The sequence below is a fragment of the Cavia porcellus genome, unplaced genomic scaffold (genome assembly GCF_034190915.1).
Source record: "Cavia porcellus strain 051 isolate PalLab524CR breed Dunkin Hartley unplaced genomic scaffold, mCavPor4.1 scaffold_1, whole genome shotgun sequence".
Classification (NCBI taxonomy): Eukaryota; Metazoa; Chordata; class Mammalia; order Rodentia; family Caviidae; genus Cavia; species Cavia porcellus.
The window spans coordinates 231,338,748-231,348,951 of NW_026947484.1; the positions used below are offsets into that span (position 1 = coordinate 231,338,748).

Genomic DNA, 10,204 nt, shown 5'->3' on the forward strand with positions numbered 1-10,204 from the left:
ATACCTGGCAAGGAGTTATTATTATTACTATGATTATTGCACTGGGGATTAAACCTCGAGCTTTTGCACACTGTTACATCTCCAAACTATTTTGAAACAGGTTTTTGCTAAGTTCCCCAGGCTGGACTCAAATTTGTTATCCTCCTGCCTCAGCCTCCCAATGATGCTGGAATTGCAAACGTGTGCCACTTTGACACTTTGGACTTCTTGATTGGCAGATCTTCTTAGGGTACAGAGACTGGGAGCCTTTGTCTTGAGGGTTTCCCAAATATCCACATTTGGTAGGTTTTACTTGTGGACATAAGCCCTTACAGTGAAGGTTCATGTCCTTCCTAGATAGTTTGCTTTAAGTTACTGAAGATGTTTTCTTTTTTCCTTCTTTCCACAGGGCAAGCCACTAACAACCAGCAGTCTGCATATGTGGAGGTAAATTATTCCACCAGCACGTATCTAATTTTTGTTGCATTTGGGCTCTGGCTTCCACTGCATTGGCCCTGCCTAGAAATGCAACCCCTTCCTCCATGTAGCCAATTATACCTGTATTTGAGGCTGCATTTGATCTGTTGTCCATCAATACTTACCAAATAATTTCCTTCTGTCTTTGTTGAACTCTCTGATCTGCTAATGACCCCTTCCACTTCTGCCTAATGTTTAATGATGTCTTTGGAGGACTAAGACATGTGCCTTTCCACAGTCATTGGGAATAAATGCTAATTACCAATATCCTTTTTAACAGGTCTCTGAGGGCAAATCCCTGCTTCCAAGCAGTGCTGCCCTATGCTGTTCTTGGTAGATTGCATTGATCTTATTTTAAAATTAGAGGTTCCAACATTTTCAATGCTGTACCTTCTCCTTTTTGAGTTTCAGAACTATAAAGCTACTTGTTCCTGAATTAATGGTTATTTTCACCAAAGGTAATATTTATCACTTGATAAATGATCTTGGTTCTCTGGAACCTCGCTAGCCCCTCTCTATACAAACGAAGATCACATAGTGTAGAATGTAGAGGGATGATTTTGTTCTGCACATTGCTGTTTCTTAGACTTTACTGATCCTTTTCTTTGCACTGGAATGTTTGCTCCCTTTTCCTGTCTCCCTGCACCTCACTTATTATCTCCTCCCATAAAAGTGGTACCCAAACCTTAGGGTTATGCTGAGCTAGTCATTCAAAGTGTGTGGCCTATTAATACCTGCGTGTAGTAGTGTCTGCTTTGAGCCCTGCAGAAGGAGGTGAGTATCAGTGGTTCCTTAAACAAGTATCATATTGTACCACGTGATTTCACTGTTTCTAGCATAGCTGATTGAATGAGACTTGGCCACCACTCAAGGAAAGTCAATCCATAGACAGGAAAGCAGCCTCTTGCCTTGGTTTACCTAGTCATTGTTGCCAACTTACTTGGATCCATTCCTTTGTATGAGGTAGTTGGCTGAGTGCTAAGTGAGTGTGCAGAGCCATTTATATAGAGAGTAGCAGACACAGAAACAAGCTGGTCACATGAATGCTGGGGCACTGTTATGGTTTCTGCCTGGATGTCCCACCAGAGCCTCATGCAGCCATGGTGGCGCTTTTCAGAAGCAGCTGAATCTAGAGTTTGTGACTGATTCATTACCTAGTGCTGGGATTATGGGTGTGAGTGCTACCTGGTGGTGGCCTACATATAATATAGGGACAGGAAGAGTCCTCTCTCATGTCTCCCTTTTTGCTCAGGGTTCTTTTGCTGTCCTTTGCTGCCATGAACGGTTGCCCCTCATCATGCCACCTGCCTGGGAGCCAGCTGAGTATGGACTGAAACCTCCACACACTGTGAGCTAAATAAACCTTCCATTTCTTAATTTGGGGTATTGGGAATTTTGCCTCGGCGATGAGAGAAAAGTAACCAAGACAGACACTGAATGAGTAGCAAAACAAGACAAGGTAGTTCATGGCTGAGTTTTGGGTCTTGAATAATCTTCATCTTGGTCCCAGCTTTTTGAGGCTTGGTGGAGCAATGTTTCTATTCACACCACGGAAACAGAATTGAATAATTTACTGGCCAACAGCTGAATCCTTTTCCCCTTACTCCTGCCTGCATCGTAATCATTTGCCACCCACTATTTGGGGAAATTGTGGGTCCATTTTTGAGCTCAGGCTAAAGTAAAACAAATCTAAAGGTCCTGTTCAAAGGCAATTTGTTCCACAAACCTGCTGCTGTGACCTCAAGTACCTCTGTTTCCTCTAAATCCACACAGCACTTTGAACAAGATAGCTACCCTTTCAGGACACAGCCCATACTGCCCTCAGTATGAATACTGTGCCAGCATTCCTGTAGGACTGGCGGACTGTGAAGACCAGACTTGCTATGCTGAACATCCTCCACAGTGCCTGGAGCATGCTGGTATCAAAGAAGTGTCCAGCAAATATTTGCTAAGTCAGTGAGCAAAATGATGGAAGGGCCAAAAAAGGAGAGAGAGGCAGAGAAACAGATTTTAATTAAATCTATGTAGAAATTTCTTTATGCCACCAGGTACATGGGAATATAGAGTCATCTGACAAATTTTTGTTCAACATGTTTGCTGTATGTTGTGTTAAGTACACCATGATTAAAAAATACAGCATTTCTTTTTAAAGAGTTTTAACCAAAACAAAACAACAAAAAAAGAGAATGACTTGTGAATTAAGTATGATAATATAATTTTAGGTTCTGAGTGTTCTCTGACAGTAAAAAGGGGCTGAACTACAAACAAGGACATCTCTGATCGGGGCAGAGGCGTGCGGCACCCATTCTGTGTTGGCCCAGCCGGTTCACAGCCAGGCTTTCCTGGTCTCTGCAGGATGTTCATCCTATAGAATGTGAAGAACAAATTCAGGGAGACTGGGATTTCATCGTGGGTCACACGGTCAGTAAAGCAACTGAGTCATCCCTCCATCTGGCTCTTCAGATTCAAACTCACCTGCTCCCCGGAGAATGGTCTACCTGACCCAGGAACTGTCTTTCAGAGCTTGACTCTGCTCAGATATAGGACCAGAGAGAAGAAAACCCTGGGCTTAACTTAAGAAGATTGTCCTACTGTAATGAACCCCCTTGGGATCTGCCGGAGAACAAACTGGCTGCTTATTGGCCTCACAAGGACTCTTTTAACCCTAGCATCTGACTTTCGTGCTGAGGAGGTCTGGTTTTCCCATCTCACACCTGGCCTTCAGGCTGCCTCAGCTGAGCCCCAGCTGTTGGGCCCATAGGGAGGTGCAGACACAGGCTCTAATCTGCAGCTCAGCCTGCTTTGCTTTGGACCTGGGTTTTACATCAGTTCTGCCTTCTAGGCTTTGGTTAATTATCAAAAACCTGATGCCTCTGGGTTTTTATTTTGTTAAATTCTGGATACTTTGGACTCATAAGGTGTCTAAAAGAAATAAAACATTTATTCATCAATGGTGATTTCATTACTAAAATATTTGGCAACTTCCAGGCCCATGTTGTGCTGAGGCAGATCTGGAGTTTAATCTGACTTCAGAACAGAGGAAATTAGAGGGAAGGGGCAGATGCACTGGGCACTCTGAGGGACTGCAGAGCTACCTGGCCCTGCCAATGGACTGGCATCCAGACGTATGAGCCAGCCCTGCAAGGTGGAGAGCAGGAGGCTGGAAAAAGCAGGAAGAGAAATATAGGTCCTGCCTGCTCATCTGGGGGCCCTGTGAAGGTGCCAGCATTTCCAGAGTGTGACAGGGAGGGCCAGGATGGAGCATTAGCTGTCGAGCAAGTGCACAAACACTTGGCATCGTTGTAGTGCTGTGTAGCCCAGGGAGTAGGTGTGGGAAAAACACGGGAGGCTCAGCTTCCGTGTCAAGCGAGGTAAGTTATGATCAGGATTGGTGTGGACCTCTCGAAGACATCAAATTTGATGGCCAGTCCCACCTCTTTTGGGCACACTGAGCTAAGAGGTGGATGAGAAAGGCTTACACAGTTGGTGCCTGTGTCTGTATCTGGCCCAGCCGGGACCCTACTGAGGCAGTCTGAGGGCCAGGTACAGAGCAGACTGAGCACTGGTACCACAGAAGTGTATGCAGAGGTTAACAACACAGCCTTGTGTATCAGAACCAGCACTTTTTAGGCTTCCCTTTTATCCCTTTCTGCATGAAATTGGACAATGAACAGCTTATCTCTGCCTATGGATGCCGACTTCCCTGGTATTTGGTTGTGATTCTAAAATGAGATAACATTTATAAGGCGTTTATGGATGGAGGCCAGGGGTGGTCACACAAACCTGCGGTCCTAGCACTCTGAGAGGCCGAGTCAGAGGAATTACAAGTCCAAGTTCAGCCTGGGCAATTTAACAACACAGTGAGGCCCTGTCTCAAAATGTTAAAGGGGCTGTGGAGGGCCTGGGGGTGTAGGGTAAGAAGGCTTTGGATTCAGTTCTCACGACTGCCTCCCCCCAACCCCAAAAAGGACCGGGAGGTCCCTGTGTGGTATATGTTATATGACTAAAGGAACTTTGATCTCATCGCTCGAGAGATTCTTACATCCTCAGGCGGCTGCATACTCTGTCTTCTTCCTGGATTTGGGTGGGTCTTACTGAGTTTTAAAGACTTCAGCTCAAGCATTTCTGGAACCTTCCCTGCCCTCAAGCTGCACTGAGTGTCCCTTCCCCGGGCTTCCTAGTGGACCTTGGGTCCCACTTACTTTTCATATGCACTGTTCACATGTTTTTCTTTTCCAAGAAGGAAGGAAGGGACTGAATTTTTTCTTTGTGTTCCAGCATCACTCAGTGCGCTACATACAAAGTCCAATGTGAGCAGAGCTGAGTCCAGGGTCCACATTTGTCTGTCTCTACAAGTCAGGGCAGGGTGACTGCTAAAGGAGTGGCATCAAATGTGTCTTTCACAGAGCAGCAAGCTTAAGGGAAGAAGCTATTCTTGTGTGCCCTCAGCTGAGCTGGAAATACTTGTGTGTGTGTGTGTGTGTGTGTGTGTGTGTGTGTGTGTGTGTATGATCTAAGTCTTTTAAGGGAAGAGAAAAAAATAAGAGTTAAAAGGGAAGAGGAAAAGTCGAATCGCTATGTATCCATTATAGATCTTTGCTGATTGAGCAGAAAAAAACCATCATTGCTTGATTGACCATGAGAGCAGCAGAAGAATACGATATTAGAGAAAGGCCAAACAGACTCCCATCCAGCTCTGTGAAGGGACCTGACGCCATGTAATGCAGTCAAGAAGTTTTCAATGATGATTCCATTAGTGAGAGGCAGAAGGACATGGGATAAAGGAGTAGGACTGTCTAGCTTGGAATTCTAGTCCTACCAAACCACCACTTAAGTAACTTTCTAACACTGTAGTTCCTTATTAATACAATGAGGATAATAATAATATCAACCTATCCTATTGTTATCATAAGGGTTAAATGAGATGGTCAGTGTCGAATCATTTGTCAGGGTGTTGGGTGTGTAGTAAGTGCTCAATAAATTCTAGCAAGTAGATGAAGATTGATCATTTCTTTTGAACATCCTGGCCCTGAATCTGGAGTCTCAGAGAGGGAAAGGGTAAGATTGGAAGACAGCGAATCTGAGAATATAGGATACTATGGCCTAGAAAATATGTATGCCTCTTGCAGTTTATGTTAAGACCTTTCAGACTGTGATTCTGAGGGAATTAGCCACAGGAAGAAAAAACAATTGTGTAAAGTGTGATCTTGGAGTCAGGATCCAGAGGACCAGTCTGACTCCCACCACTGCTCAATTTTGTGGCCTTAGGCAAATTGCAGAAACTCTCTGGGACTCTGCCTATGCATGTGTAAGTAAAGAATTGGTTGGTAAGCTTTTTCTTTTTCTTTTTGGCTACAGCAGACATTGATTCTAATATCCAGCCAAGCTGAACTGAAACTCTCCCCTACTTGTCTGCATTTACTTGCAGTTACCTCCCCAGTTTGTTGGGGGCTACACAATGGCGGATGCACAAAGCCTACCTCCCTAGGCAGGCTTTTCCTAAGGGGAATTGATGGTTGAACAAGTGCAAGACTCATCTAGTGCTCTGTGTTTAAGTAAGTTTAAATGCCTGAAGATTCTGGGGAGCAGTTATGGATGGGATGGGATTCAGCAGGAGAATCTGTCCCTTCCTCAGACGCAGGACAAGATCTGGCAGGTGTGAACTCGAGTTCAGAGACTGAACAGGAAGGGATTTCCATCTTGACAAAGAGAGCCAAGATCAAATCCCAGCGATTGTCTACACAGAAGCAGAAAGGGGAGAGTGGTTGGATGGAGAGTGGTTGAATACAGCTTTTGTGGTCCTCAAGGTGGAGAACTATGATCCCCAAGGCAGATTTCAGATTGTGATGTAAAGTAAGAAAATGCATATGTTTCATTAAAGCAGGAGTCAAGAAACTACTCCACAAACAGACAGACAACAGATATTCTAAGCTTCATGGGTCATTCTGTCCCCATCACAACTACTCAACTCTGCCCCTGTAGTATGAAAGTAGTCACCACAAACACATAATTAGAATGGCTGGGTGCAATGAAAGCATTGTTTACAAAAGCTGGTGGCACAGCCACTTTGATCCACAGGCCAGAGTTTGCAGACAGCTTCACTAATGGAGCTCTCCCCGCCACCCATAGTAATCCCATCACCATCGAAGGCAAGGCAGTGTTTGAGTAGAGGTTCAAGGACCCTTTCTTAATATGGCCTGAGTGAATATCCTTGCTCTGGGTGGGTGCTGATGAGCTAGGCTGTTGAGTCCCTTTTAATAGCAAATCTCACAATGTTGTTAAAAGGTAGGCTGTTGGGACTGTTGTAGCTGAATACACAGGCAGGGCTGTGGAGTAGTTTGGGCATGATTGAACTGAGAACGAGGAGACATCTCAGGGTGCAAGATAGGCCATAGCTGAGGCCACCTGGAGACTTTCTGGATAGTTTTCCTTTAATTGATATCTTCTATTGCTCTGAGGAGTCCTTGAATCCTCTCAAGAATCTGCTCAGGTTTCCTCCATTGTCCACTCAACTCCTTGCTTGTTCTGATTAAATACGGGCTGCCTAGCATTAGCTGGCTAGCAGAGTTATGAGCTCTGCAGAGATCTCACTCCTCCTGCAGCCCTAAAGACCACGCTGCTTATCTCATTCCTTTGAGCCTTTGCCATGCACCTGTTTGTGGGGAATGTGGGTCTAGGTACAGACCCCAATGGTACAGCCAAAAGAAAGGTTACAGGGTCCGTAAGTATCCATGATGGGGAGACCTTGGAAGAAACTGGGGAACTAAGACAGTGAGCCTGGAGCTGCTGCTCCTCTGATCCATTTCCACTTTGATTCTCCTTTCTTTGGGGAGCATCGTCTGGGAGGACTCTCTACTCACAACGTGGCAGGCTTGATGGAGATTTCGTGGAGACAGTCAATGTCAGCCTATCCAGTGGGAAACATTCTTCTTTCTTTCAATGTTTTGTCTCCTTTCTTACCTAATTTGACACACACACACACACACACATACACATCACTCACTAGTTGTGTTAATGTTTTCATGTGAACTAGCTGAATGCTCAGTCAGAATCCACGAAACCAAAAAAACCACGCCAGAGTAGGATGCTGTAGCTTGCTTGGGTTTCCTTTTTAAGAAATATAACAGGACTCCAAGGGAGGAGGCGAGATGCAGTACTAGGAGGGGAATCTTAACTGTGCACACAGCGAGGCTGCTGCTGTCTGACTCGGGGCAATCAGGCACTGCTGCATCTGAGTATCCAGATTCTGGGCTCCTCCAGCAACTCCCAACTCACTTTGAATCTTAGGTCACAGATAAACCACATCTACATAAAGCCCAGCTCAAGTGGATTCAGGCAGATTATAGGTCTTTACCCAGCCACTTCTTTCAGTAAAGAGAACACTAAGTCATCCTAGCTGACTTGCACGAATTATCTCTCAGTCTGCGGAACAGCTGACTGTAGATTTCTAAGACCTGGCCCAAGGGATGCAAGCATTTCCACTATGTTAGCATCTGCTGCATTTCAGGGTAGAAATATGATGGGAGAGGGAGTCAGAACATTTGTGTTGAAATCCTGGCTCTGTCACTTAGTAAATATGGGGCCTGGGGCATGGCTCAGCCTTATGAGAATTAGGCACCCCATTTGTGAAATGTAGATTTAAATGTAAAATAAAACGAGACTGTTCCAAGTACAGTTGCTTCTCATTACTCACATAGCTATGTTCTCCACAGTCATTGTGAACACTGAATTAGTAAATACTGATCCCCTGGCCCTTCGGGAAATACAGAGTTAGTTTTCTGCCACCTTTGGTAACAACAGTTTAATCATTCTTTCAATATATAACTTTGTTTTATGTGTCTTTCTGTTTAGACGTCTTATTTCATATATATTGTTGATTCATTGATATTGAACTCTCAGCCAACATCATTGCAAATTATGCCTGAATGAAACTTACCTAACGTGCATTTTTAAAAATGAGGCACACCGAAGCCTTCTTGCCTTGTGGCTCTCAGCACTCCATGGGGGAGCTATTTTAAACAGTGGTGTCATCACAAAACCCCCAAAATGAGAAAAACATGGTAAACAGACTACAAAAGGGTACTGGTTTATAGGCTTTATGTTGAAACTGCAGGGCATAGCAGCACCATGTTCTGCCTCTACAAGAAAGCTACTGAAAGTTTTCCCTCCTCTCTGTCTGTTGCAAGAGTTGATTTGGGGACTATCCAAACATTTTAATAAGTAGGAGAATTTGCAAACACTGATTTGTGAATTGTGAGGATTCCTTGGAGGGTCAGTGTGAGATCTATTATGATCAAGCTCAAACTTCCCAGACCAGGGTGCAGTCTTTTAAGATTTGTCTCCTGATTACTTTCCTGCTGTAGCTTCTGCACAAGCTCATTTTTCAGTCCTTCTTGCTCGCTTCTGAATGCTGTTTCTTGCTTCTGTATGGTTGCTCACACAGAGTCTGCTGCCTGAAACGCCCTCTTCACCCTCATCAAGAAAAGCTGGTACTCTTCTCAAGGAAAACCAACAGGTCTGTATCTTACTTAGTCCATTCACATTGCTATGACAGGATGCTGCATACTGGGTGACTTACAAGCGTCAGAATTCTCTTACGGTTCTGGATGCTGGGAAGTCCAAGATCTTGGAGTCTGCTGTAGGGTCACTTTTTGACTCACAGACACTACGTTTTCACTGTAGTTTTAGTTGCTAGAAGGGACAAAGGAGCTCTCTGGAGCATCTCTTGAAAGTTCACTAATCTATTCATGTTCTAATAGCCTCCTGAAGGCTCTCATCTCAATATTATTACTGGTTGTCAGGATTTTGATATATGAATGGAGGGGCACAAATATTCAGGAAACCTAGTCTTCTACTCAATCTGTATGTTTGACTCAGAAGAAAAGAGTTTGTTTCTAAGAGTAATTTTTTGAAGTACACATAAGTCACGGGGCAAAACAAATGAACATTTCATCTCTGTCACCAATGACTTGTTTCTTTCATTTTCTTGATCATTATCTTAGAGAAAGTTCAGTCTTTGGTGAATGCTGTCAGCTTCAAGGCTTGGTGGGAAATTCCTAATCCATTTTCCAGATTATATTCAAAATTTGAGGAACCTTTACTGTTAGCTTGCGTTTTCTGTCCTTGACTGAAGCTTTCCTCAGATGACACCCTTCAGAAAGACAAGGTCAATAAATAACATCAGGAATCAAAGCAACCCTCTGTGTCTCAGAATGTTAGACCCAGCCTCAGCCCTGCACACTCCAAGTCAAGGGTGACTTCCAGAAGAAAACAGTATACCTGGGAGTCAAGTGTCCAGGCAATTCCCAGGTAGGCTCCATGTTACCGCTGGCTGGGTTTGGGCTTCATCCGTCTCGCCTGCCCCTGGGACAAGCTCATACATTCTGCCCTGTGTCTTGCTTGCCTCTCTCTGATTGGTGCTTGCTTCCAAGTTTGTTTCCTCTTTACTCCAGCCAACCAGTTCCCAGCTGCTCCCGGATACTTTTGCCTGCATGATCTGCCTTTCCTCTATTCCATGCCAATGCTCGGACAGTGAAATCTGACTCTCAGGAGAGGGTAGGGGGAAAATGCCAGGTGGAGAGCTAAGTAGACAATTGTTCTTGTTCCCAGTTTTCACTATCTGCATGTTCTTGTTCAGACTCCATTTTCTTGTGTCCCCAGTATGTCCCATGTTTAAAATGGGAGGGTTTACTGATTGCTAAGGGCTTTCCCAGCATTCACACGCAATGGTGCTATATTTTGTTGGAAG

At 44.5% G+C, this 10,204-nt stretch overlaps 1 long non-coding RNA gene across 3 annotated transcripts in view; it reads left to right on the plus strand.

Annotated features, from left to right (window-relative positions):
• Positions 1-3,361, plus strand: part of LOC134474595 (uncharacterized) — a 64,869-nt gene extending 61,508 nt beyond the window's left edge. For 2 of the 3 annotated variants that reach the window (XR_010045459.1, XR_010045477.1), the window contains 2 exons: positions 389-426; positions 1,709-3,361. This is a non-coding gene — a long non-coding RNA (uncharacterized LOC134474595). The remainder of the gene's footprint in view (positions 1-388; positions 427-1,708) is intronic. The other variant, XR_010045466.1, reaches the window with a different exon arrangement.
• Positions 3,362-10,204: the final 6,843 nt, after the last annotated feature.